Below are 27855 nucleotides of genomic sequence, written 5' to 3'. Positions count from 1 at the left end.
AGCTCGTTTCCGTCGTTCAGATCGTTTCAGTCGTTCAGATCGTTTCCGTCGTTCATCTCGTTTCCGTCGTTCAGATCGTTTCCGTCATGAGATCGTTTCCGTCGTTCAGATCGTTTCAGTCGTTCAGATCGTTTCAGTCGTTCACCTCGTTTCCATCGTTCAGATCGTTTCAGTCGTTCAGCTCGTTTCAGTCGTTCACCTCGTGTCCGTCGTTCAGATCGTTTCAGTCGTTCAGATCATTTCAGTCGTTCAGATCGTTTCCGTCGTTCAGATCGTTTCCGTCGTTCAGATCGTTTCCGTCGTTCATCTCGTTTCCGTCGTTCAGATCGTTTCAGTCGTTCATCTCGTTTCCGTCGTTCAGATCGTTTCAGTCGTTCAGATCGTTTCCGTCGTTCAGATCGTTTCAGTCGTTCAGATCGTGTCCGTCGTTCAGATCGTTTGTCGTTCAGCTCGTTTCAGTCGTTCAGATCGTTTGTCGTTCAGATCGTTTCAGTCGTTCAGATCGTTTCCGTCGTTCAGATCGTTTCAGTCGTTCAGATCGTTTCAGTCGTTCAGCTCGTTTCCGTCGTTCAGATCGTTTCAGTCGTTCAGATCGTTTCCGTCGTTCATCTCGTTTCCGTCGTTCAGATCGTTTCCGTCATGAGATCGTTTCCGTCATTCAGATCGTTTGTCGTTCAGCTCGTTTCCGTCGTTCAGATCGTTTCAGTCGTTCAGATCTCTTCCGTCGTTCAGTTCGTTTCCGTCGTTCAGATCGTTTCCGTCATGAGATCGTTTCCGTCATTCAGATTGTTTGTCGTTCAGCTCGTTTCCTTCGTTCAGATCGTTTCAGTCGTTCAGATCGTTTCAGTCGTTCACCTCGTTTCCGTCGTTCAGATCGTTTCAGTCGTTCAGATCGTTTCAGTCGTTCATCTCGTTTCCGTCGTTCAGTTCGTTTCCGTCGTTCAGATCGTTTCAGTCGTTCACCTCGTTTCCGTCGTTCAGATCGTTTCGGTCTTTCAGATCGTTTCGGTCGTTCAGATCGTTTCAGTCGTTCACCTCGTTTCCGTCATTCAGATCGTTTCAGTCGTTCAGTTCGTTTCCGTCGTTCACCTCGTTTCCGTCGTTCAGATCGTTTCCGTCGTTCATCTCATTTCCGTCGTTCAGATCGTTTCCGTCGTGAGATCGTTTCGGTCGTTCAGATCGTTTCCGTCGTTTGGATCGTTTCAGTCGTTCAGATCGTTTCGGTCGTTCAGATCGTTTCAGTCGTTCACCTCGTTTCCGTCGTTCAGTTCGTTTCGGTCGTTCAGATCGTTTCGGTCGTTCAGATCGTTTTGGTCCTTCAGATCGTTTCGGTCGTTCATCCCGTTTCGGTCGTTCAGATCATTTCCGTCGTTCAGATCGTTTCAGTCGTTCAGATCTCTTCTGTTGTTCAGATCGTTTCAGTCTTTCAGTTCGTTTCCGTCGTTCAGATCGTTTCTGTCGTTCAGATCGTTTCCGTCGTTCAGATCGTTTCCGTCGTTCAGCTCTTTTCAGTCGTTCATCTCGTTTCCTTCGTTCAGATCGTTTCCGTCGTTCAGATCGTTTCAGTCGTTCAGATCGTGTCCGTCATTCAGATCGTTTGTCGTTCAGCTCGTTTCAGTCGTTCAGATCGTTTCAGTCGTTTAGATCTCTTCCGTCGTTCAGTTCGTTTCCGTCGTTCAGATCGTTTCCGTCATGAGATCGTTTCCGTCATTCAGATCGTTTGTCGTTCAGATCGTTTCAGTCGTTCAGATCGTTTCAGTCGTTCAGATCGTTTCCGTCGCTCAGATCGTTTCAGTCGTTCAGATCGTTTCAGTCGTTCAGATCGTTTCAGTCGTTCAGATCGTTTCCGTCGCTCAGATCGTTTCAGTCGTTCATCTCGTTTCCTTCGTTCAGTTCGTTTCCGTCGTTCAGATCGTTTCAGTCGTTCAGATCGTTTCCGTCGTTCAGATCGTTTCAGTCGTTCAGATCGTGTCCGTCGTTCAGATCGTTTGTCGTTCAGCTCGTTTCAGTCGTTCAGATCGTTTGTCGTTCAGATCGTTTCAGTCGTTCAGATCGTTTCCGTCGTTCAGATCGTTTCAGTCGTTCAGATCGTTTCAGTCGTTCAGCTCGTTTCCGTCGTTCATCTCGTTTCCGTCGTTCAGATCGTTTCCGTCATGAGATCGTTTCCGTCATTCAGATCGTTTCAGTCGTTCAGATCTCTTCCGTCGTTCAGTTCGTTTCCGTCGTTCAGATCGTTTCAGTCGTTCAGATCTCTTCCGTCGTTCAGTTCGTTTCCGTCGTTCAGATCGTTTCAGTCGTTCAGATCTCTTCCGTCGTTCAGTTCGTTTCCGTCGTTCAGATCATTTCCGTCATGAGATCGTTTCCGTCATTCAGATCGTTTGTCGTTCAGCTCGTTTCCGTCGTTCAGATCGTTTCAGTCGTTCAGATCGTTTCAGTCGTTCACCTCGTTTCCGTCGTTCAGATCGTTTCAGTCGTTCAGCTCGTTTCAGTCGTTCACCTCGTGTCCGTCGTTCAGATCGTTTCAGTCGTTCAGCTCGTTTCCGTCGTTCAGATCGTTTCAGTCGTTCAGATTGTTTCAGTCATTCAGATCGTTTCCGTCGTTCAGATCGTTTCAGTCGTTCAGATCGTTTCAGTCGTTCAGCTCGTTTCCGTCGTTCAGATCGTTTCAGTCGTTCAGATCGTTTCCGTCGTTCATCTCGTTTCCGTCGTTCAGATCGTTTCCGTCATGAGATCGTTTCCGTCGTTCAGATCGTTTCAGTCGTTCAGATCGTTTCAGTCGTTCACCTCGTTTCCATCGTTCAGATCGTTTCAGTCGTTCAGCTCGTTTCAGTCGTTCACCTCGTGTCCGTCGTTCAGATCGTTTCAGTCGTTCAGATCATTTCAGTCGTTCAGATCGTTTCCGTCGTTCAGATCGTTTCCGTCGTTCAGATCGTTTCCGTCGTTCATCTCGTTTCCGTCGTTCAGATCGTTTCAGTCGTTCATCTCGTTTCCGTCGTTCAGATCGTTTCAGTCGTTCAGATCGTTTCCGTCGTTCAGATCGTTTCAGTCGTTCAGATCGTGTCCGTCGTTCAGATCGTTTGTCGTTCAGCTCGTTTCAGTCGTTCAGATCGTTTGTCGTTCAGATCGTTTCAGTCGTTCAGATCGTTTCCGTCGTTCAGATCGTTTCAGTCGTTCAGATCGTTTCAGTCGTTCAGCTCGTTTCCGTCGTTCAGTTCGTTTCCGTCGTTCAGATCGTTTCCGTCATGAGATCGTTTCCGTCATTCAGATCGTTTGTCGTTCAGATCGTTTCAGTCGTTCAGATCGTTTCAGTCGTTCAGATCGTTTCCGTCGCTCAGATCGTTTCAGTCGTTCAGATCGTTTCAGTCGTTCAGATCGTTTCAGTCGTTCAGATCGTTTCCGTCGCTCAGATCGTTTCAGTCGTTCATCTCGTTTCCTTCGTTCAGATCGTTTCCGTCGTTCAGCTCGTTTCAGTCGTTCAGATCGTTTCAGTCGTTCAGATCTCTTCCGTCGTTCAGTTCGTTTCCGTCGTTCAGATCGTTTCAGTCGTTCAGATCGTTTCCGTCGTTCAGATCGTTTCAGTCGTTCAGATCGTGTCCGTCGTTCAGATCGTTTGTCGTTCAGCTCGTTTCAGTCGTTCAGATCGTTTGTCGTTCAGATCGTTTCAGTCGTTCAGATCGTTTCCGTCGTTCAGATCGTTTCAGTCGTTCAGATCGTTTCCGTCGTTCAGATCGTTTCAGTCGTTCAGATCGTTTCCGTCGTTCAGATCGTTTCAGTCGTTCAGATCGTGTCCGTCGTTCAGATCGTTTGTCGTTCAGCTCGTTTCAGTCGTTCAGATCGTTTGTCGTTCAGATCGTTTCAGTCGTTCAGATCGTTTCCGTCGTTCAGATCGTTTCAGTCGTTCAGATCGTTTCAGTCGTTCAGCTCGTTTCCGTCGTTCAGTTCGTTTCCGTCGTTCAGATCGTTTCCGTCATGAGATCGTTTCCGTCATTCAGATCGTTTGTCGTTCAGATCGTTTCAGTCGTTCAGATCGTTTCAGTCGTTCAGATCGTTTCCGTCGCTCAGATCGTTTCAGTCGTTCAGATCGTTTCAGTCGTTCAGATCGTTTCAGTCGTTCAGATCGTTTCCGTCGCTCAGATCGTTTCAGTCGTTCATCTCGTTTCCTTCGTTCAGATCGTTTCCGTCGTTCAGCTCGTTTCAGTCGTTCAGATCGTTTCAGTCGTTCAGATCTCTTCCGTCGTTCAGTTCGTTTCCGTCGTTCAGATCGTTTCAGTCGTTCAGATCGTTTCCGTCGTTCAGATCGTTTCAGTCGTTCAGATCGTGTCCGTCGTTCAGATCGTTTGTCGTTCAGCTCGTTTCAGTCGTTCAGATCGTTTGTCGTTCAGATCGTTTCAGTCGTTCAGATCATTTCCGTCGTTCAGATCGTTTCAGTCGTTCAGATCGTTTCAGTCGTTCAGCTCGTTTCCGTCGTTCATCTCGTTTCCGTCGTTCAGATCGTTTCCGTCATGAGATCGTTTCCGTCATTCAGATCGTTTCAGTCGTTCAGATCTCTTCCGTCGTTCAGTTCGTTTCCGTCGTTCAGATCGTTTCAGTCGTTCAGATCTCTTCCGTCATTCAGTTCGTTTCCGTCGTTCAGATCGTTTCCGTCATGAGATCGTTTCCGTCATTCAGATCGTTTGTCGTTCAGCTCGTTTCCGTCGTTCAGATCGTTTCAGTCGTTCAGATCGTTTCAGTCGTTCACCTCGTTTCCGTCGTTCAGATCGTTTCAGTCGTTCAGCTCGTTTCAGTCGTTCACCTCGTGTCCGTCGTTCAGATCGTTTCAGTCGTTCAGCTCGTTTCAGTCGTTCAGATCGTTTGTCGTTCAGCTCGTTTCAGTCGTTCAGATCGTTTGTCATTCAGATCGTTTCAGTCGTTCAGTTCGTTTCCGTCGTTCACCTCGTTTCCGTCGTTCAGATCGTTTCAGTCGTTCAGATTGTTTCAGTCGTTCAGATCGTTTCCGTCATGAGATCGTTTCCATCATTCAGATCGTTTCCGTCGTTCATCTCGTTTCCGTCGTTCAGATCGTTTCAGTCGTTCATCTCGTTTCCGTCGTTCAGATCGTTTCAGTCGTTCAGATCGTTTCCGTCGTTCAGATCGTTTCAGTCGTTCAGATCGTGTCCGTCGTTCAGATCGTTTGTCGTTCAGATCGTTTCAGTCGTTCAGATCTCTTCCGTCGTTCAGTTCGTTTCCGTCGTTCAGATCGTTTCCGTCATGAGATCGTTTCCGTCATTCAGATTGTTTGTCGTTCAGCTCGTTTCCTTCGTTCAGATCGTTTCAGTCGTTCAGATCGTTTCAGTCGTTCACCTCGTTTCCGTCGTTCAGATCGTTTCAGTCGTTCAGATCGTTTCAGTCGTTCATCTCGTTTCCGTCGTTCAGTTCGTTTCCGTCGTTCAGATCGTTTCAGTCGTTCACCTCGTTTCCGTCGTTCAGATCGTTTCGGTCTTTCAGATCGTTTCGGTCGTTCAGATCGTTTCAGTCGTTCACCTCCTTTCCGTCATTCAGATCGTTTCAGTCGTTCAGTTCGTTTCCGTCGTTCACCTCGTTTCCGTCGTTCAGATCGTTTCCGTCGTTCATCTCATTTCCGTCGTTCAGATCGTTTCCGTCGTGAGATCGTTTCGGTCGTTCAGATCGTTTCCGTCGTTTGGATCGTTTCAGTCGTTCAGATCGTTTCGGTCGTTCAGATCGTTTCAGTCGTTCACCTCGTTTCCGTCGTTCAGTTCGTTTCGGTCGTTCAGATCGTTTCGGTCGTTCAGATCGTTTTGGTCCTTCAGATCGTTTCGGTCGTTCATCCCGTTTCGGTCGTTCAGATCATTTCCGTCGTTCAGATCGTTTCAGTCGTTCAGATCTCTTCTGTTGTTCAGATCGTTTCAGTCTTTCAGTTCGTTTCCGTCGTTCAGATCGTTTCTGTCGTTCAGATCGTTTCCGTCGTTCAGATCGTTTCCGTCGTTCAGCTCTTTTCAGTCGTTCATCTCGTTTCCTTCGTTCAGATCGTTTCCGTCGTTCAGATCGTTTCAGTCGTTCAGATCGTGTCCGTCATTCAGATCGTTTGTCGTTCAGCTCGTTTCAGTCGTTCAGATCGTTTCAGTCGTTTAGATCTCTTCCGTCGTTCAGTTCGTTTCCGTCGTTCAGATCGTTTCCGTCATGAGATCGTTTCCGTCATTCAGATCGTTTGTCGTTCAGATCGTTTCAGTCGTTCAGATCGTTTCAGTCGTTCAGATCGTTTCCGTCGCTCAGATCGTTTCAGTCGTTCAGATCGTTTCAGTCGTTCAGATCGTTTCAGTCGTTCAGATCGTTTCCGTCGCTCAGATCGTTTCAGTCGTTCATCTCGTTTCCTTCGTTCAGATCGTTTCCGTCGTTCAGCTCGTTTCAGTCGTTCAGATCGTTTCAGTCGTTCAGATCTCTTCCGTCGTTCAGTTCGTTTCCGTCGTTCAGATCGTTTCCGTCATGAGATCGTTTCCGTCATTCAGATCGTTTGTCGTTCAGCTCGTTTCCGTCGTTGAGATCGTTTCAGTCATTCAGATCGTTTGTCGTTCAGCTCGTTTCCGTCGTTGAGATCGTTTCAGTCGTTCAGATCGTTTCAGTCGTTCACCTCGTTTCCGTCGTTCAGATCGTTTCAGTCGTTCAGATTGTTTCAGTCGTTCAGATCGTTTCCGTACAAGAGATCGTTTCCATCATTCAGATCGTTTGTCGTTCAGCTCGTTTCCGTCGTTCACCTCTTTTCCGTCGTTCAGATCGTTTCAGTCGTTCAGATCGTTTCAGTCGTTCACCTCGTTTCCGTCGTTCAGATCGTTTCAGTCGTTCAGATCGTTTCCGTCGTTCAGATCGTTTCAGTCGTTCAGATCGTTTCAGTCGTTCAGATCGTTTCCGTCGTTCAGATCGTTTCAGTCCTTCAGATCGTTTCAGTCGTTCAGATCGTTTCCCTCATCAGCTCTTTTCCGTCGTTCAGATCGTTTCCGTCGTTCAGATCGTTTCCGTCGTTCATCTCGTTTCCGTCGTTCAGATCGTTTCCGTCATGAGATCGTTTCCGTCATTCAGATCGTTTGTCGTTCAGCTCGTTTCCGTCGTTCAGATCGTTTCAGTCGTTCAGATCGTTTCAGTCGTTCACCTCGTTTCCGTCGTTCAGATCGTTTCAGTCGTTCAGCTCGTTTCAGTCGTTCACCTCGTGTCCGTCGTTCAGATCGTTTCAGTCGTTCAGCTCGTTTCAGTCGTTCAGATCGTTTCAGTCGTTCACCTCGTTTCCGTCGTTCAGATCGTTTCGGTCTTTTCAGATCGTTTCAGTCGTTCACCTCGTTTCCGTCGTTCAGATCATTTCAGTCGTTCAGATCGTTTCAGTCGTTCACCTCGTTTCCGTCGTTCAGATCGTTTCGGTCTTTCAGATCGTTTCAGTCGTTCAGATCGTTTCAGTCGTTCAGATCGTTTCCGTCATGAGATCGTTTCCATCATTCAGATCGTTTGTCGTTCAGCTCGTTTCCGTCGTTCAGATCGTTTCAGTCGTTCAGATCGTTTCAGTCGTTCACCTCGTTTCCGTCGTTCAGTTCGTTTCCGTCGTTCATCTCGTTTCCATCGTTCAGATTGTTTCAGTCATTCAGATCGTTTCCGTCGTTCAGATCGTTTCAGTCGTTCAGATCGTTTCAGTCGTTCAGCTCGTTTCCGTCGTTCAGATCGTTTCAGTCGTTCAGATCGTTTCAGTCGTTCACCTCGTTTCCATCGTTCAGATCGTTTCAGTCGTTCAGCTCGTTTCAGTCGTTCACCTCGTGTCCGTCGTTCAGATCGTTTCCGTCGTTCAGATCATTTCAGTCGTTCAGATCGTTTCCGTCGTTCAGATCGTTTCCGTCGTTCAGATCGTTTCCGTCGTTCATCTCGTTTCCGTCGTTCAGATCGTTTCAGTCGTTCATCTCGTTTCCGTCGTTCAGATCGTTTCAGTCGTTCAGATCGTTTCCGTCGTTCAGATCGTTTCAGTCGTTCAGATCGTGTCCGTCGTTCAGATCGTTTGTCGTTCAGCTCGTTTCAGTCGTTCAGATCGTTTGTCGTTCAGATCGTTTCAGTCGTTCAGATCGTTTCCGTCGTTCAGATCGTTTCAGTCGTTCAGATCGTTTCAGTCGTTCAGCTCGTTTCCGTCGTTCAGATCGTTTCAGTCGTTCAGATCGTTTCAGTCGTTCAGCTCGTTTCCGTCGTTCAGATCGTTTCAGTCGTTCAGATCGTTTCCGTCGTTCATCTCGTTTCCGTCGTTCAGATCGTTTCCGTCATGAGATCGTTTCCGTCATTCAGATCGTTTGTCGTTCAGCTCGTTTCCGTCGTTCAGATCGTTTCAGTCGTTCAGATCTCTTCCGTCGTTCAGTTCGTTTCCGTCGTTCAGATCGTTTCCGTCATGAGATCGTTTCCGTCATTCAGATTGTTTGTCGTTCAGCTCGTTTCCTTCGTTCAGATCGTTTCAGTCGTTCAGATCGTTTCAGTCGTTCACCTCGTTTCCGTCGTTCAGATCGTTTCAGTCGTTCAGATCGTTTCAGTCGTTCATCTCGTTTCCGTCGTTCAGTTCGTTTCCGTCGTTCAGATCGTTTCAGTCGTTCACCTCGTTTCCGTCGTTCAGATCGTTTCGGTCTTTCAGATCGTTTCGGTCGTTCAGATCGTTTCAGTCGTTCACCTCGTTTCCGTCATTCAGATCGTTTCAGTCGTTCAGTTCGTTTCCGTCGTTCACCTCGTTTCCGTCGTTCAGATCGTTTCCGTCGTTCATCTCATTTCCGTCGTTCAGATCGTTTCCGTCGTGAGATCGTTTCGGTCGTTCAGATCGTTTCCGTCGTTTGGATCGTTTCAGTCGTTCAGATCGTTTCGGTCGTTCAGATCGTTTCAGTCGTTCACCTCGTTTCCGTCGTTCAGTTCGTTTCGGTCGTTCAGATCGTTTCGGTCGTTCAGATCGTTTTGGTCCTTCAGATCGTTTCGGTCGTTCATCCCGTTTCGGTCGTTCAGATCATTTCCGTCGTTCAGATCGTTTCAGTCGTTCAGATCTCTTCTGTTGTTCAGATCGTTTCAGTCTTTCAGTTCGTTTCCGTCGTTCAGATCGTTTCTGTCGTTCAGATCGTTTCCGTCGTTCAGATCGTTTCCGTCGTTCAGCTCTTTTCAGTCGTTCATCTCGTTTCCTTCGTTCAGATCGTTTCCGTCGTTCAGATCGTTTCAGTCGTTCAGATCGTGTCCGTCATTCAGATCGTTTGTCGTTCAGCTCGTTTCAGTCGTTCAGATCGTTTCAGTCGTTTAGATCTCTTCCGTCGTTCAGTTCGTTTCCGTCGTTCAGATCGTTTCCGTCATGAGATCGTTTCCGTCATTCAGATCGTTTGTCGTTCAGATCGTTTCAGTCGTTCAGATCGTTTCAGTCGTTCAGATCGTTTCCGTCGCTCAGATCGTTTCAGTCGTTCAGATCGTTTCAGTCGTTCAGATCGTTTCAGTCGTTCAGATCGTTTCCGTCGCTCAGATCGTTTCAGTCGTTCATCTCGTTTCCTTCGTTCAGATCGTTTCCGTCGTTCAGCTCGTTTCAGTCGTTCAGATCGTTTCAGTCGTTCAGATCTCTTCCGTCGTTCAGTTCGTTTCCGTCGTTCAGATCGTTTCCGTCATGAGATCGTTTCCGTCATTCAGATCGTTTGTCGTTCAGCTCGTTTCCGTCGTTGAGATCGTTTCAGTCGTTCAGATCGTTTCAGTCGTTCACCTCGTTTCCGTCGTTCAGATCGTTTCAGTCGTTCAGATTGTTTCAGTCGTTCAGATTGTTTCAGTCGTTCAGATCGTTTCCGTCATGAGATCGTTTCCATCATTCAGATCGTTTGTCGTTCAGCTCGTTTCCGTCGTTCAGATCGTTTCAGTCGTTCAGATCGTTTCAGTCGTTCACCTCGTTTCCGTCGTTCAGATCGTTTCAGTCGTTCAGATCGTTTCCGTCGTTCAGATCGTTTCAGTCGTTCAGATCGTTTCAGTCGTTCAGATCGTTTCCGTCGTTCAGATCGTTTCAGTCCTTCAGATCGTTTCAGTCGTTCAGATCGTTTCCCTCATCAGCTCTTTTCCGTCGTTCAGATCGTTTCCGTCGTTCAGATCGTTTCCGTCGTTCATCTCGTTTCCGTCGTTTAGATCGTTTCCGTCGTTCAGATCGTTTCCGTCGTTCAGATCGTTTGTCGTTCAGCTCGTTTCCGTCGTTCAGATCGTTTCAGTCGTTCAGATCGTTTCCGTCTTTCATCTCGTTTCCGTCATTCAGCTCGTTTCAGTCGTTCACCTCGTTTCCGTCGTTCAGATCGTTTCAGTCGTTCAGCTCGTTTCAGTCGTTCACCTCGTTTCAGTCGTTCAGATCGTTTCAGTCGTTCACCTCGTTTCCGTCGTTCAGATCGTTTCCGTCATGAGATCGTTTCCGTCGTTCAGATCGTTTCAGTCGTTCAGATCGTTTCCGTCGTTCAGATCGTTTCCGTCGTTCATCTCGTTTCCGTCGTTCAGATCGTTTCAGTCGTTCATCTCGTTTCCTTCGTTCAGATCGTTTCCATCGTTCAGATCGTTTCAGTCGTTCAGATCGTGTCCGTCATTCAGATCGTTTGTCGTTCAGCTCGTTTCAGTCGTTCAGATCGTTTGTCGTTCATCTCGTTTCCGTCGTTCAGATCGTTTCAGTCGTTCAGATCTCTTCCGTCGTTCAGTTCGTTTCCGTCGTTCAGATCGTTTGTCGTTCAGCTCGTTTCCGTCGTTCAGATCGTTTCAGTCGTTCAGATCGTTTCAGTCGTTCACCTCGTTTCCGTCGTTCAGATCGTTTCAGTCGTTCAGCTCGTTTCAGTCGTTCACCTCGTGTCCGTCGTTCAGATCGTTTCAGTCGTTCAGCTCGTTTCAGTCGTTCAGATCGTTTCAGTCGTTCACCTCGTTTCAGTCGTTCACCTCGTTTCCGTCGTTCAGATCGTTTCCGTCATGAGATCGTTTCCGTCGTTCAGATCGTTTCAGTCGTTCAGATCGTTTCCGTCGTTCAGATCGTTTCCGTCGTTCATCTCGTTTCCGTCGTTCAGATCGTTTCAGTCGTTCATCTCGTTTCCTTCGTTCAGATCGTTTCCATCGTTCAGATCGTTTCAGTCGTTCAGATCGTGTCCGTCATTCAGATCGTTTGTCGTTCAGCTCGTTTCAGTCGTTCAGATCGTTTGTCGTTCATCTCGTTTCCGTCGTTCAGATCGTTTCAGTCGTTCAGATCTCTTCCGTCGTTCAGTTCGTTTCCGTCGTTCAGATCGTTTGTCGTTCAGCTCGTTTCCGTCGTTCAGATCGTTTCAGTCGTTCAGATCGTTTCAGTCGTTCACCTCGTTTCCGTCGTTCAGATCGTTTCAGTCGTTCAGCTCGTTTCAGTCGTTCACCTCGTGTCCGTCGTTCAGATCGTTTCAGTCGTTCAGCTCGTTTCAGTCGTTCAGATCGTTTCAGTCGTTCACCTCGTTTCAGTCGTTCACCTCGTTTCCGTCGTTCAGATCGTTTCCGTCATGAGATCGTTTCCGTCGTTCAGATCGTTTCAGTCGTTCAGATCGTTTCCGTCGTTCAGATCGTTTCCGTCGTTCATCTCGTTTCCGTCGTTCAGATCGTTTCAGTCGTTCATCTCGTTTCCTTCGTTCAGATCGTTTCCATCGTTCAGATCGTTTCAGTCGTTCAGATCGTGTCCGTCATTCAGATCGTTTGTCGTTCAGCTCGTTTCAGTCGTTCAGATCGTTTGTCGTTCATCTCGTTTCCGTCGTTCAGATCGTTTCAGTCGTTCAGATCTCTTCCGTCGTTCAGTTCGTTTCCGTCGTTCAGATCGTTTGTCGTTCAGCTCGTTTCCGTCGTTCAGATCGTTTCAGTCGTTCAGATCGTTTCAGTCGTTCACCTCGTTTCCGTCGTTCAGATCGTTTCAGTCGTTCAGCTCGTTTCAGTCGTTCACCTCGTGTCCGTCGTTCAGATCGTTTCAGTCGTTCAGCTCGTTTCAGTCGTTCAGATCGTTTCAGTCGTTCACCTCGTTTCCGTCGTTCAGATCGTTTCGGTCGTTCAGATCGTTTCAGTCGTTCAGATCGTTTCGGTCGTTCAGATCGTTTCCGTCGTTCAGATCGTTTCCGTCGTTCAGATCGTTTCAGTCGTTCAGATCGTTTCCGTCGTTCATCTCGTTTCCGTCGTTCAGATCGGTTCCGTCATGAGATCGTTTCCGTCATTCAGATCGTTTGTCGTTCAGCTCGTTTACGTCGTTCAGATCGTTTCAGTCGTTCAGATCTCTTCCGTCGTTCAGTTCGTTTCCGTCGTTCAGATCGTTTCCGTCATGAGATCGTTTCCGTCATTCAGATCGTTTGTCGTTCAGCTCCTTTTCCGTCGTTCAGATCGTTTCAGTCGTTCAGATCGTTTCAGTCGTTCACCTCGTTTCCGTCGTTCAGATCGTTTCAGTCGTTCAGCTCGTTTCAGTCGTTCACCTCGTGTCCGTCGTTCAGATCGTTTCAGTCGTTCAGCTCGTTTCAGTCGTTCAGATCGTTTCAGTCGTTCACCTCGTTTCCGTCGTTCAGATCGTTTCAGTCGTTCAGTTCGTTTCCGTCGTTCACCTCGTTTCCGTCGTTCAGATCGTTTCCGTCGTTCAGATCGTTTCAGTCCTTCAGATCGTTTCAGTCGTTCAGATCGTTTCCCTCATCAGCTCTTTTCCGTCGTTCAGATCGTTTCCGTCGTTCAGATCGTTTCCGTCGTTCATCTCGTTTCCGTCGTTTAGATCGTTTCCGTCGTTCAGATCGTTTCCGTCGTTCAGATCGTTTGTCGTTCAGCTCGTTTCCGTCGTTCAGATCGTTTCAGTCGTTCAGATCGTTTCCGTCTTTCATCTCGTTTCCGTCATTCAGCTCGTTTCAGTCGTTCACCTCGTTTCCGTCGTTCAGATCGTTTCAGTCGTTCAGCTCGTTTCAGTCGTTCACCTCGTTTCAGTCGTTCAGATCGTTTCCGTCGTTCAGATCGTTTCCGTCGTTCATCTCGTTTCCGTCGTTCAGATCGTTTCAGTCGTTCATCTCGTTTCCTTCGTTCAGATCGTTTCCATCGTTCAGATCGTTTCAGTCGTTCAGATCGTGTCCGTCATTCAGATCGTTTGTCGTTCAGCTCGTTTCAGTCGTTCAGATCGTTTGTCGTTCATCTCGTTTCCGTCGTTCAGATCGTTTCAGTCGTTCAGATCTCTTCCGTCGTTCAGTTCGTTTCCGTCGTTCAGATCGTTTGTCGTTCAGCTCGTTTCCGTCGTTCAGATCGTTTCAGTCGTTCAGATCGTTTCAGTCGTTCACCTCGTTTCCGTCGTTCAGATCGTTTCAGTCGTTCAGCTCGTTTCAGTCGTTCACCTCGTGTCCGTCGTTCAGATCGTTTCAGTCGTTCAGCTCGTTTCAGTGGTTCAGATCGTTTCAGTCGTTCACCTCGTTTCCGTCGTTCAGATCGTTTCGGTCGTTCAGATCGTTTCAGTCGTTCAGATCGTTTCGGTCGTTCAGATCGTTTCCGTCGTTCAGATCGTTTCCGTCGTTCAGATCGTTTCAGTCGTTCAGATCGTTTCCGTCGTTCATCTCGTTTCCGTCGTTCAGATCGGTTCCGTCATGAGATCGTTTCCGTCATTCAGATCGTTTGTCGTTCAGCTCGTTTACGTCGTTCAGATCGTTTCAGTCGTTCAGATCTCTTCCGTCGTTCAGTTCGTTTCCGTCGTTCAGATCGTTTCCGTCATGAGATCGTTTCCGTCATTCAGATCGTTTGTCGTTCAGCTCCTTTTCCGTCGTTCAGATCGTTTCAGTCGTTCAGATCGTTTCAGTCGTTCACCTCGTTTCCGTCGTTCAGATCGTTTCAGTCGTTCAGCTCGTTTCAGTCGTTCACCTCGTGTCCGTCGTTCAGATCGTTTCAGTCGTTCAGCTCGTTTCAGTCGTTCAGATCGTTTCAGTCGTTCACCTCGTTTCCGTCGTTCAGATCGTTTCAGTCGTTCAGTTCGTTTCCGTCGTTCACCTCGTTTCCGTCGTTCAGATCGTTTCCGTCGTTCACCTCGTTTCCGTCGTTCAGATCGTTTCGGTCGTTACGATCGTTTCGGTCGTTCAGATCGTTTTGGTCCTTCAGATCGTTTCGGTCGTTCATCCCGTTTCGGTCGTTCAGATCATTTCCGTCGTTCAGATCGTTTCAGTCGTTCAGATCTCTTCTGTTGTTCAGATCGTTTCAGTCTTTCAGTTCGTTTCCGTCGTTCAGATCGTTTCCGTCGTTCAGATCGTTTCCGTCGTTCAGATCGTTTCCGTCGTTCAGCTCTTTTCAGTCGTTCATCTCGTTTCCTTCGTTCAGATCGTTTCCGTCGTTCAGATCGTTTCAGTCGTTCAGATCGTGTCCGTCATTCAGATCGTTTGTCGTTCAGCTCGTTTCAGTCGTTCAGATCGTTTCAGTCGTTCAGATCTCTTCCGTCGTTCAGTTCGTTTCCGTCGTTCAGATCGTTTCCGTCATGAGATCGTTTCCGTCATTCAGATCGTTTGTCGTTCAGATCGTTTCAGTCGTTCAGATCGTTTCAGTCGTTCAGATCGTTTCCGTCGTTCAGATCGTTTCAGTCGTTCAGATCGTTTCAGTCGTTCAGATCGTTTCCCTCATCAGCTCTTTTCCGTCGTTCAGATCGTTTCAGTCGTTCATCTCGTTTCCTTCGTTCAGATCGTTTCCGTCGTTCAGCTCGTTTCAGTCGTTCAGATCTCTTCCGTCGTTCAGTTCGTTTCCGTCGTTCAGATCGTTTCCGTCATGAGATCGTTTCCGACATTCAGATCGTTTGTCGTTCAGCTCGTTTCCGTCGTTCAGATCGTTTCAGTCGTTCAGATCGTTTCAGTCGTTCACCTCGTTTCCGTCGTTCAGATCGTTTCAGTCGTTCAGATTGTTTCAGTCGTTCAGATTGTTTCCGTCGTTCAGATCGGTTCCGTCATGAGATCATTTCCGTCATTCAGATCGTTTGTCGTTCAGCTCGTTTACGTCGTTCAGATCGTTTCAGTCGTTCAGATCTCTTCCGTCGTTCAGTTCGTTTCCGTCGTTCAGATCGTTTCCGTCATGAGATCGTTTCCGTCATTCAGATCGTTTGTCGTTCAGATCGTTTCAGTCGTTCAGCTCGTTTCAGTCGTTCAGATCGTTTCAGTCGTTCACCTCGTTTCCGTCGTTCAGATCGTTTCAGTCGTTCAGTTCGTTTCCGTCGTTCACCTCGTTTCCGTCGTTCAGATCGTTTCCGTCGTTCATCTCATTTCCGTCGTTCAGATCGTTTCCGTCATGAGATCGTTTCGGTCGTTCAGATCGTTTCCGTCGTTCGGATCGTTTCAGTCGTTCAGATCGTTTCGGTCGTTCAGATCGTTTCAGTCGTTCACCTCGTTTCCGTCGTTCAGATCGTTTCGGTCGTTACGATCGTTTCGGTCGTTCAGATCGTTTTGGTCCTTCAGATCGTTTCGGTCGTTCATCCCGTTTCGGTCGTTCAGATCATTTCCGTCGTTCAGATCGTTTCAGTCGTTCAGATCTCTTCTGTTGTTCAGATCGTTTCAGTCTTTCAGTTCGTTTCCGTCGTTCAGATCGTTTCTGTCGTTCAGATCGTTTCCGTCGTTCAGATCGTTTCCGTCGTTCAGCTCTTTTCAGTCGTTCATCTCGTTTCCTTCGTTCAGATCGTTTCCGTCGTTCAGATCGTTTCAGTCGTTCAGATCGTGTCCGTCATTCAGATCGTTTGTCGTTCAGCTCGTTTCAGTCGTTCAGATCGTTTCAGTCGTTCAGATCTCTTCCGTCGTTCAGTTCGTTTCCGTCGTTCAGATCGTTTCCGTCATGAGATCGTTTCCGTCATTCAGATCGTTTGTCGTTCAGATCGTTTCAGTCGTTCAGATCGTTTCAGTCGTTCAGATCGTTTCCGTCGTTCAGATCGTTTCAGTCGTTCAGATCGTTTCAGTCGTTCAGATCGTTTCCCTCATCAGCTCTTTTCCGTCGTTCAGATCGTTTCAGTCGTTCATCTCGTTTCCTTCGTTCAGATCGTTTCCGTCGTTCAGCTCGTTTCAGTCGTTCAGATCGTTTCAGTCGTTCAGATCTCTTCCGTCGTTCAGTTCGTTTCCGTCGTTCAGATCGTTTCCGTCATGAGATCGTTTCCGTCATTCAGATCGTTTGTCGTTCAGCTCGTTTCCGTCGTTCAGATCGTTTCAGTCGTTCAGATCGTTTCAGTCGTTCACCTCGTTTCCGTCGTTCAGATCGTTTCAGTCGTTCAGATTGTTTCAGTCGTTCAGATTGTTTCAGTCGTTCAGATCGTTTCCGTCATGAGATCGTTTCCATCATTCAGATCGTTTGTCGTTCAGCTCGTTTCCGTCGTTCAGATCGTTTCAGTCGTTCAGATCGTTTCAGTCGTTCACCTCGTTTCCGTCGTTCAGATCGTTTCAGTCGTTCAGATCGTTTCAGTCGTTCAGATCGTTTCCGTCGTTAAGATCATTTCAGTCCTTCAGATCGTTTCAGTCGTTCAGATCGTTTCCCTCATCAGCTCTTTTCCGTCGTTCAGATCGTTTCCGTCGTTCAGATCATTTCCGTCGTTCAGATCGTTTGTCGTTCAGCTCGTTTCCGTCGTTCAGATCGTTTCAGTCGTTCAGATCGTTTCCGTCTTTCATCTCGTTTCCGTCATTCAGCTCGTTTCAGTCGTTCACCTCGTTTCCGTCGTTCAGATCGTTTCAGTCGTTCAGCTCGTTTCAGTCGTTCACCTCGTTTCAGTCGTTCAGATCGTTTCAGTCGTTCACCTCGTTTCCGTCGTTCAGATCGTTTCCGTCATGAGATCGTTTCCGTCGTTCAGATCGTTTCCGTCGTTCAGATCGTTTCCGTCGTTCAGATCGTTTCAGTCGTTCACCTCGTTTCCGTCGTTCAGATCGTTTGTCGTTCAGCTCGTTTCAGTCGTTCAGATCGTTTGTCGTTCAGATCGTTTCAGTCGTTCAGATCATTTCTGTCGTTCAGATCGTTTCAGTCGTTCAGATCGTTTCAGTCGTTCAGCTCGTTTCCATCGTTCAGATCGTTTCAGTCGTTCAGATCGTTTCCGTCGTTCATCTCGTTTCCGTCGTTCAGATCGTTTCCGTCATGAGATCGTTTCCGTCATTCAGATCGTTTGTCGTTCAGCTCGTTTCCGTCGTTCAGATCGTTTCAGTCGTTCAGATCTCTTCCGTCGTTCAGTTCGTTTCCGTCGTTCAGATCGTTTCCGTCATGAGATCGTTTCCGTCATTCAGATCGTTTGTCGTTCAGCTCGTTTCCGTCGTTCAGATCGTTTCAGTCGTTCAGATCGTTTCAGTCGTTCACCTCGTTTCCGTCGTTCAGATCGTTTCAGTCGTTCAGCTCGTTTCAGTCGTTCACCTCGTGTCCGTCGTTCAGATCGTTTCAGTCGTTCAGCTCGTTTCAGTCGTTCAAATCGTTTCAGTCGTTCACCTCGTTTCCGTCGTTCAGATCGTTTCGGTCTTTCAGATCGTTTCAGTCGTTCACCTCGTTTCCGTCGTTCAGATCGTTTCAGTCGTTCAGATCGTTTCGGTCGTTCAGATCGTTTCAGTTGTTCATCTCGTTTCCGTCGTTCAGTTCGTTTCCGTCGTTCAGATCGTTTCAGTCGTTCACCTCGTTTCCGTCGTTCAGATCGTTTCCGTCGTTCATCTCATTTCCGTCGTTCAGATCGTTTCCGTCATGAGATCGTTTCGGTCGTTCAGATCGTTTCCGTCGTTCAGATCGTTTCCGTCATGAGATCGTTTCGGTCGTTCAGATCGTTTCCGTCATGAGATCGTTTCCGTCGTTCAGATCGTTTCGGTCGTTCAGATCGTTTTGGTCGTTCAGATCGTTTCGGTCGTTCATCCCGTTTCGGTCGTTCAGATCATTACCGTCGTTCAGATCGTTTCAGTCGTTCAGATCTCTTCTGTTGTTCAGATCGTTTCAGTCTTTCAGTTCGTTTCCGTCGTTCAGATCGTTTCTGTCGTTCAGATCGTTTCAGTCGTTCACCTCGTTTCCGTCGTTCAGATCGTTTCGGTCGTTCATCTCGTTTCGGTCGTTCATCTCGTTTCCGTCGTTCAGATCGTTTCCGTCGTTCATCTCGTTTCGGTCGTTCATCTCTTTTCCGTCGATCAGATCGTTTCCGTCGTTCAGATCGTTTAGGTCGTTCATCTCGTTTCCGTCGTTCAGATCGTTTCCGTCGTTCAGCTCGTTTCAGTCGTTCAGATCGTTTCAGTCGTTCACCTCGTTTCCGTCGTTCAGATCGTTTCAGTCGTTCAGATTGTTTCAGTCGTTCAGATTGTTTCAGTCGTTCAGATCGTTTCCGTCATGAGATCGTTTCCATCATTCAGATCGTTTGTCGTTCAGCTCGTTTCCGTCGTTCAGATCGTTTCAGTCGTTCAGATTGTTTCAGTCGTTCAGATTGTTTCAGTCGTTCAGATCGTTTCCGTCATGAGATCGTTTCCATCATTCAGATCGTTTGTCGTTCAGCTCGTTTCCGTCGTTCAGATCGTTTCAGTCGTTCACCTCGTTTCCGTCGTTCAGATCGTTTCAGTCGTTCAGATCGTTTCAGTCGTTCAGATCGTTTCCGTCGTTAAGATCATTTCAGTCCTTCAGATCGTTTCAGTCGTTCAGATCGTTTCCCTCATCAGCTCTTTTCCGTCGTTCAGATCGTTTCCGTCGTTCAGATCGTTTCCGTCGTTCAGATCGTTTGTCGTTCAGCTCGTTTCCGTCGTTCAGATCGTTTCAGTCGTTCAGATCGTTTCCGTCTTTCATCTCGTTTCCGTCATTCAGCTCGTTTCAGTCGTTCACCTCGTTTCCGTCGTTCAGATCGTTTCAGTCGTTCAGCTCGTTTCAGTCGTTCACCTCGTTTCAGTCGTTCACCTCGTTTCCGTCGTTCAGATCGTTTCCGTCATGAGATCGTTTCAGTCGTTCAGATCGTTTCCCTCATCAGCTCTTTTCCGTCGTTCAGATCGTTTCCGTCGTTCAGATCGTTTCCGTCGTTCAGATCGTTTCCGTCGTTCATCTCGTTTCCGTCGTTCAGATCGTTTCAGTCGTTCATCTCGTTTCCGTCGTTCAGATCGTTTCAGTCGTTCAGATCGTTTCCGTCGTTCAGATCGTTTCAGTCGTTCAGATCGTGTCCGTCATTCAGATCGTTTGTCGTTCAGCTCGTTTCAGTCGTTCACCTCGTTTCCGTCGTTCAGATCGTTTGTCGTTCAGATCGTTTCAGTCGTTCAGATCGTTTCCGTCGTTCATCTCGTTTCCGTCGTTCAGATCGTTTCCGTCATGAGATCGTTTCCGTCATTCAGATCGTTTGTCGTTCAGCTCGTTTCCGTCGTTCAGATCGTTTCAGTCGTTCAGATCTCTTCCGTCGTTCAGTTCGTTTCCGTCGTTCAGATCGTTTCCGTCATGAGATCGTTTCCGTCATTCAGATCGTTTGTCGTTCAGCTCGTTTCCGTCGTTCAGATCGTTTCAGTCGTTCACCTTGTTTCCGTCGTTCAGATCGTTTCAGTCGTTCAGCTCGTTTCAGTCGTTCACCTCGTGTCCGTCGTTCAGATCGTTTCAGTCGTTCAGCTCGTTTCAGTCGTTCAAATCGTTTCAGTCGTTCACCTCGTTTCCGTCGTTCAGATCGTTTCGGTCTTTCAGATCGTTTCAGTCGTTCACCTCGTTTCAGTCGTTCACCTCGTTTCCGTCGTTCAGATCGTTTCAGTCGTTCAGTTCGTTTCCGTCGTTCAGATCGTTTCGGTAGTTCAGATCGTTTCAGTCGTTCAGATTGTTTCAGTCGTTCAGATCGTTTCCGTCGTTCAGATCGTTTCCGTCTTTCACCTCGTTTCCGTCGTTCAGATCGTTTCCGTCGTTCATCTCATTTCCGTCGTTCAGATCGTTTCCGTCATGAGATCGTTTCGGTCGTTCAGATCGTTTCCGTCGTTTGGATCGTTTCAGTCGTTCAGATCGTTTCGGTCGTTCAGATCGTTTTGGTCGTTCAGATCGTTTCGGTCGTTCATCCCGTTTCGGTCGTTCAGATCATTTCCGTCGTTCAGATCGTTTCAGTCGTTCAGATCTCTTCTGTTGTTCAGATCGTTTCAGTCTTTCAGTTCGTTTCCGTCGTTCAGATCGTTTCTGTCGTTCAGATCGTTTCAGTCGTTCACCTCGTTTCCGTCGTTCAGATCGTTTCCGTCGTTCAGATCGTTTAGGTCGTTCATCTCGTTTCCGTCGTTCAGATCGTTTCCGTCGTTCATCTCGTTTCCGTCGTTGAGATCGTTTCCGTCATGAGATCGCTTCGGTCGTTCAGATCGTTTCAGTCGTTCAGATCGTTTCCGTCATTCAGATCGTTTGTCGTTCAGCTCGTTTCCGTCGTTCAGATCGTTTCAGTCGTTCAGATCGTTTCAGTCGTTCACCTCGTTTCCGTCGTTCAGATCGCTTCAGTCGTTCAGCTCGTTTCCCTCATCAGCTCTTTTCCGTCGTTCAGATCGTTTCCGTCATTCAGAACGTTTCAGTCGTTCATATCGTTCCCATCGTTCAGCTCGTTTCAGTCGTTCAGATCGTTTCCGTCATTCAGATCGTTTGTCGATCAGCTCTTTTCAGTCGTTCATATCGTTTCAATCGTTCAGATCGTTTCAGTCGTTCAGCTCTTTACCGTCATTCAGATCGTTTCAGTCGTTCAGATCGTTTCCGTAATTCAGCTCGTTTCAGTCGTTCAGATCGTTTCCATCGTTCAGATCGTTTCAGATCGTTTCCCTCATCAGCTCTTTTCCGTCGTTCAGATCGTTTCCGTCATTCAGAACGTTTCAGTCGTTAAGATCGTTTCTGTCGTTCAGATCGTTTCAGTCGTTCACCTCGTTTACGTCGTTCAGATCGTTTCAGTCGTTCAGTTCGTTTCCGTCATGAGATCGTTTCGGTCGTTCAGATCGTTTCCGTCGTTTGGATCGTTTCAGTCGTTCAGATTGTTTCGGTCGTTAAGATCGTTTCGGTCGTTCATCTCGTTTCCGTCGTTCAGATCGTTTCGGTCGTTCATCTCGTTTCGGTCGTTCATCTCTTTTCCGTCGATCAGATCGTTTCGGTCGTTCAGATCGTTTAGGTCGTTCATCTCGTTTCCGTCGTTCAGATCGTTTCCGTCGTTCATCTCGTTTCGGTCGTTCATCTCTTTTCCGTCGATCAGATCTTTTCCGTCGTTCAGATCGTTTAGGTCGTTCATCTCGTTTCCGTCGTTCAGATCGTTTCCGTCGTTCAGCTCGTTTCAGTCGTTCAGATTGTTTCCGTCGTTCAGATCGTTTCCGTCGTTCATCTCGTTTCCGTCGTTCAGATCGTTTACGTCATGAGATCGCTTCGGTCGTTCAGATCGTTTCAGTCGTTCAGATCGTTTCCGTCATTCAGATCGTTTGTCGTTCAGCTCGTTTCCGTCGTTCAGATCGTTTCAGTCGTTCAGATCGTTTCAGTCGTTCACCTCGTTTCCATCGTTCAGATCGCTTCAGTCGTTCAGCTCGTTTCCCTCATCAGCTCTTTTCCGTCATTCAGAACGTTTCAGTCGTTCATATCGTTCCCATCGTTCAGCTCGTTTCAGTCGTTCAGATCGTTTCCGTCATTCAGATCGTTTGTCGATCAGCTCTTTTCAGTCGTTCAGATCGCTTCAGTCGTTCAGCTCGTTTCCCTCATCAGCTCTTTTCCGTCATTCAGAACGTTTCAGTCGTTAAGATCGTTTCCGTAATTCAGCTCGTTTCCGTCGTTCAGATCGTTTCCGTCGTTCAGATCGTTTCCGTCGTTCAGATCGTTTGTCGTTCAGCTCTTTTCCGTAATTCAGCTCGTTTCAGTCGTTCAGATCGTTTGTCGTTCAGCTCGTTTCTGTCGTTCAGATCGTTTCAGTCGTTCAGATCGTTTCCGTCATGAGGTCGTTTCCGTCGTTCAGATCGTTTCGGTCGTTCAGATCGTTTCAGTCGTTCAGCTCGTTTCAGCCGTTTAGCTCGTTTCTGTCGTTCAGATCGTTTCCGTCGTTCATATCGTTTCCCTCATCAGCTCTTTTCCGTTGTTCAGATCGTTTCCGTCGTTCAGCTCGTTTCAATCGTTCAGATTGTTTCCGTCGTTCAGATCGTTTCAGTCGTTCAGCTCGTTTCCGTCGATCAGATCGTATCTGTGGTTCAGCTCGTTTCCGTCGTTCAGATCGTTTCAGTCGTTCAGCTCTTTTCAGTCGTTCAGCTCGTTTCAGTCGTTCAGCTCGTTTCTGTCGTTCAAATCGTTTCCGTCGTTCACCTCGTTTCCGTCGTTCAGATCGTTTCAGTCGTTCAGATCGTTTCCGTCATTCAGATCGTTTGTCGTTCAGCTCGTTTCCGTCGTTCAGATCGTTTCAGTCGTTCAGATCGTTTCAGTCGTTCACCTCGTTTCCGTCGTTCAGATCGCTTCAGTCGTTCAGCTCGTTTCCCTCATCAGCTCTTTTCCGTCGTTCAGATCGTTTCCGTCATTCAGAACGTTTCAGTCGTTCATATCGTTCCCATCGTTCAGCTCGTTTCAGTCGTTCATATCGTTTCCGTCATTCAGATCGTTTGTCGATCAGCTCTTTTCAGTCGTTCATATCGTTTCAATCGTTCAGATCGTTTCAGTCGTTCAGCTCTTTACCGTCATTCAGATCGTTTCAGTCGTTCAGATCGTTTCCGTAATTCAGCTCGTTTCAGTCGTTCAGATCGTTTCCGTCGTTCAGATCGTTTGTCGTTCAGCTCGTTTCTGTCGTTCAGATCGTTTCAGTCGTTCAGATCGTTTCCGTCATGAGGTCGTTTCCGTCGTTCAGATCGTTTCGGTCGTTCAGATCGTTTCAGTCGTTCAGCTCGTTTCAGTCGTTTAGCTCGTTTCTGTCGTTCAGATCGTTTCCGTCGTTCATATCGTTTCCCTCATCAGCTCTTTTCCGTTGTTCAGATCGTTTCCGTCGTTCAGCTCATTTCAATCGTTCAGATTGTTTCCGTCGTTCAGATCGTTTCAGTCGTTCAGCTCGTTTCCGTCGATCAGATCGTTTCTGTGGTTCAGCTCGTTTCCGTCGTTCAGATCGTTTCAGTCGTTCAGCTCTTTTCAGTCGTTCAGCTCGTTTCAGTCGTTCAGCTCGTTTCTGTCGTTCAGATCGTTTCCGTCGTTCATATCGTTTCCCTCATCAGCTCTTTTCCGTCGTTCAGATCGTTTCAGTCGTTCAGCTCTTTTCAGTCGTTCAGCTCGTTTCAGTCGTTCAGCTCGTTTCTGTCGTTCAGATCGTTTCCCTCATCAGCTCTTTTCCGTCGTTCAGATCGTTTCAGTCGTTCAGCTCTTTTCAGTCGTTCAGGTAGTTTCCGTTGTTCAGATCGTTTCCGTCGTTCAGCTCGTTTCAATCGTTCAGATTCTTTCCGTCGTTCAGATCGTTTCAGTCGTTCAGCTCGTTTCCGTCGTTCAGATCGTTTCAGTCGTTCAGCTCTTTTCAGTCGTTCAGCTCGTTTCAGTCGTTCAGCTCGTTTCTGTCGTTCAGATCGTTTCCGTCGTTCATATCGTTTCCCTCATCAGCTCTTTTCCGTCGTTCAGATCGTTTCAGTCGTTCAGCTCGTTTCTGTCGTTCAAATCGTTTCTGTCGTTCATATCGTTTCCCTCATCAGCTCTTTTCCGTCGTTCAGATCGTTTCAGTCGTTCAGCTCTTTTCAGTCGTTCAGATCGTTTCCGTTGTTCAGATCGTTTCCGTCGTTCAGCTCGTTTCAATCGTTCAGATTGTTTTCTTCGTTCAGATCGTTTCAGTCGTTCAGCTCGTTTCCGTCGATCAGATCGTTTCTGTGGTTCAGCTCGTTTCCGTCGTTCAGATCGTTTCAGTCGTTCAGCTCTTTTCAGTCGTTCAGCTCGTTTCAGTCGTTCAGCTCGTTTCTGTCGTTCAGATCGTTTCAGATCGTTTCCCTCATCAGCTCTTTTCCGTCGTTCAGATCGTTTCCGTCATTCAGAACGTTTCAGTCGTTAAGATCGTTTCCGTAATTCAGCTCGTTTCCGTCGTTCAGATCGTTTCTGTCGTTCAGATCGTTTCCGTCGTTCAGATCGTTTCCGTCGTTCAGATCGTTTGTCGTTCAGCTCGTTTCTGTCGTTCAGATCGTTTCAGTCGTTCAGATCGTTTCCGTCATGAGGTCGTTTCCGTCGTTCAGATCGTTTCGGTCGTTCAGATCGTTTCAGTCGTTCAGCTCGTTTCAGTCGTTTAGCTCGTTTCTGTCGTTCAGATCGTTTCCGTCGTTCATATCGTTTCCCTCATCAGCTCTTTTCCGTTGTTCAGATCGTTTCCGTCGTTCAGCTCATTTCAATCGTTCAGATTGTTTCCGTCGTTCAGATCGTTTCAGTCGTTCAGCTCGTTTCCGTCGATCAGATCGTTTCTGTGGTTCAGCTCGTTTCCGTCGTTCAGATCGTTTCAGTCGTTCAGCTCTTTTCAGTCGTTCAGCTCGTTTCAGTCGTTCAGCTCGTTTCTGTCGTTCAGATCGTTTCCGTCGTTCATATCGTTTCCCTCATCAGCTCTTTTCCGTCGTTCAGATCGTTTCAGTCGTTCAGCTCTTTTCAGTCGTTCAGCTCGTTTCAGTCGTTCAGCTCGTTTCTGTCGTTCAAATCGTTTCTGTCGTTCATATCGTTTCCCTCATCAGCTCTTTTCCGTCGTTCAGATCGTTTCAGTCGTTCAGCTCTTTTCAGTCGTTCAGGTAGTTTCCGTTGTTCAGATCGTTTCCGTCGTTCAGCTCGTTTCAATCGTTCAGATTGTTTCCGTCGTTCAGATCGTTTCAGTCGTTCAGCTCGTTTCCGTCGATCAGATCGTTTCTGTGGTTCAGCTCGTTTCCGTCGTTCAGATCGTTTCAGTCGTTCAGCTCTTTTCAGTCGTTCAGCTCGTTTCAGTCGTTCAGCTCGTTTCTGTCGTTCAGATTGTTTCCGTCGTTCATATCGTTTCCCTCATCAGCTCTTTTCCGTCGTTCAGATCGTTTCAGTCGTTCAGCTCTTTTCAGTCGTTCAGCTCGTTTCAGTCGTTCAGCTCGTTTCTGTCGTTCAGATCGTTTCTGTCGTTCAGATCGTTTCAGTCGTTCACCTCGTTTCCGTCGTTCAGATCGTTTCAGTCGTTCAGCTCTTTTCAGTCGTTCAGATCGTTTCCGTCGTTCAGCTCGTTTCCGTCGATCAGATCGTTTCTGTGGTTCAGATCGTTTCCGGCGTTCAGATCGTTTCAGTCGTTCAGATCGTTTCCGGCGTTCAGATCGTTTCAGTCGTTCAGATCGTTTCCGGCGTTCAGATCGTTTCAGTCGTTCAGATCGTTTCCCTCATCAGCTCGTTTCCGTTGCTTAGCTCGTTTCCCTCATCAGATCGTTTCAGTCGTTCAGATCGTTTCAGTCGTTCAGCTCGTTTCCCTCATCAGCTCTTTTCCGTCGTTCAGATCGTTTCCGTTGTTCAGATCGTTTCAGTCGTTCAGATCGTTTCAGTCGTTCAGATCGTTTCGGTCGTTCAGATCGTTTTGGTCGTTCAGATCGTTTCGGTCGTTCATCCCGTTTCGGTCGTTCAGATCATTTCCGTCGTTCAGATCGTTTCAGTCGTTCAGATCTCTTCTGTTGTTCAGATCGTTTCAGTCTTTCAGTTCGTTTCCGTCGTTCAGATCGTTTCTGTCGTTCAGATCGTTTCAGTCGTTCACCTCGTTTCCGTCGTTCAGATCGTTTCCGTCGTTCAGATCGTTTAGGTCGTTCATCTCGTTTCCGTCGTTCAGATCGTTTCCGTCGTTCATCTCGTTTCCGTCGTTGAGATCGTTTCCGTCATGAGATCGCTTCGGTCGTTCAGATCGTTTCAGTCGTTCAGATCGTTTCCGTCATTCAGATCGTTTGTCGTTCAGCTCGTTTCCGTCGTTCAGATCGTTTCAGTCGTTCAGATCGTTTCAGTCGTTCACCTCGTTTCCGTCGTTCAGATCGCTTCAGTCGTTCAGCTCGTTTCCCTCATCAGCTCTTTTCCGTCGTTCAGATCGTTTCCGTCATTCAGAACGTTTCAGTCGTTCATATCGTTCCCATCGTTCAGCTCGTTTCAGTCGTTCAGATCGTTTCCGTCATTCAGATCGTTTGTCGATCAGCTCTTTTCAGTCGTTCATATCGTTTCAATCGTTCAGATCGTTTCAGTCGTTCAGCTCTTTACCGTCATTCAGATCGTTTCAGTCGTTCAGATCGTTTCCGTAATTCAGCTCGTTTCAGTCGTTCAGATCGTTTCCATCGTTCAGATCGTTTCAGATCGTTTCCCTCATCAGCTCTTTTCCGTCGTTCAGATCGTTTCCGTCATTCAGAACGTTTCAGTCGTTAAGATCGTTTCTGTCGTTCAGATCGTTTCAGTCGTTCACCTCGTTTACGTCGTTCAGATCGTTTCAGTCGTTCAGTTCGTTTCCGTCATGAGATCGTTTCGGTCGTTCAGATCGTTTCCGTCGTTTGGATCGTTTCAGTCGTTCAGATTGTTTCGGTCGTTAAGATCGTTTCGGTCGTTCATCTCGTTTCCGTCGTTCAGATCGTTTCGGTCGTTCATCTCGTTTCGGTCGTTCATCTCTTTTCCGTCGATCAGATCGTTTCGGTCGTTCAGATCGTTTAGGTCGTTCATCTCGTTTCCGTCGTTCAGATCGTTTCCGTCGTTCATCTCGTTTCGGTCGTTCATCTCTTTTCCGTCGATCAGATCTTTTCCGTCGTTCAGATCGTTTAGGTCGTTCATCTCGTTTCCGTCGTTCAGATCGTTTCCGTCGTTCAGCTCGTTTCAGTCGTTCAGATTGTTTCCGTCGTTCAGATCGTTTCCGTCGTTCATCTCGTTTCCGTCGTTCAGATCGTTTACGTCATGAGATCGCTTCGGTCGTTCAGATCGTTTCAGTCGTTCAGATCGTTTCCGTCATTCAGATCGTTTGTCGTTCAGCTCGTTTCCGTCGTTCAGATCGTTTCAGTCGTTCAGATCGTTTCAGTCGTTCACCTCGTTTCCGTCGTTCAGATCGCTTCAGTCGTTCAGCTCGTTTCCCTCATCAGCTCTTTTCCGTCGTTCAGATCGTTTCCGTCATTCAGAACGTTTCAGTCGTTCATATCGTTCCCATCGTTCAGCTCGTTTCAGTCGTTCATATCGTTTCCGTCATTCAGATCGTTTGTCGATCAGCTCTTTTCAGTCGTTCATATCGTTTCAATCGTTCAGATCGTTTCAGTCGTTCAGCTCTTTACCGTCATTCAGATCGTTTCAGTCGTTCAGATCGTTTCCGTAATTCAGCTCGTTTCAGTCGTTCAGATCGTTTCCGTCGTTCAGATCGTTTGTCGTTCAGCTCGTTTCTGTCGTTCAGATCGTTTCAGTCGTTCAGATCGTTTCCGTCATGAGGTCGTTTCCGTCGTTCAGATCGTTTCGGTCGTTCAGATCGTTTCAGTCGTTCAGCTCGTTTCAGTCGTTTAGCTCGTTTCTGTCGTTCAGATCGTTTCCGTCGTTCATATCGTTTCCCTCATCAGCTCTTTTCCGTTGTTCAGATCGTTTCCGTCGTTCAGCTCATTTCAATCGTTCAGATTGTTTCCGTCGTTCAGATCGTTTCAGTCGTTCAGCTCGTTTCCGTCGATCAGATCGTTTCTGTGGTTCAGCTCGTTTCCGTCGTTCAGATCGTTTCAGTCGTTCAGCTCTTTTCAGTCGTTCAGCTCGTTTCAGTCGTTCAGCTCGTTTCTGTCGTTCAGATCGTTTCCGTCGTTCATATCGTTTCCCTCATCAGCTCTTTTCCGTCGTTCAGATCGTTTCAGTCGTTCAGCTCTTTTCAGTCGTTCAGCTCGTTTCAGTCGTTCAGCTCGTTTCTGTCGTTCAGATCGTTTCCCTCATCAGCTCTTTTCCGTCGTTCAGATCGTTTCAGTCGTTCAGCTCTTTTCAGTCGTTCAGGTAGTTTCCGTTGTTCAGATCGTTTCCGTCGTTCAGCTC

This window comes from Blennius ocellaris, assembly GCF_963422515.1.
Source record: "Blennius ocellaris genome assembly, contig: SCAFFOLD_34, whole genome shotgun sequence".
Taxonomy (NCBI): Eukaryota; Metazoa; Chordata; class Actinopteri; order Blenniiformes; family Blenniidae; genus Blennius; species Blennius ocellaris.
Note: the sequence above shows the minus strand (reverse complement) of the source record.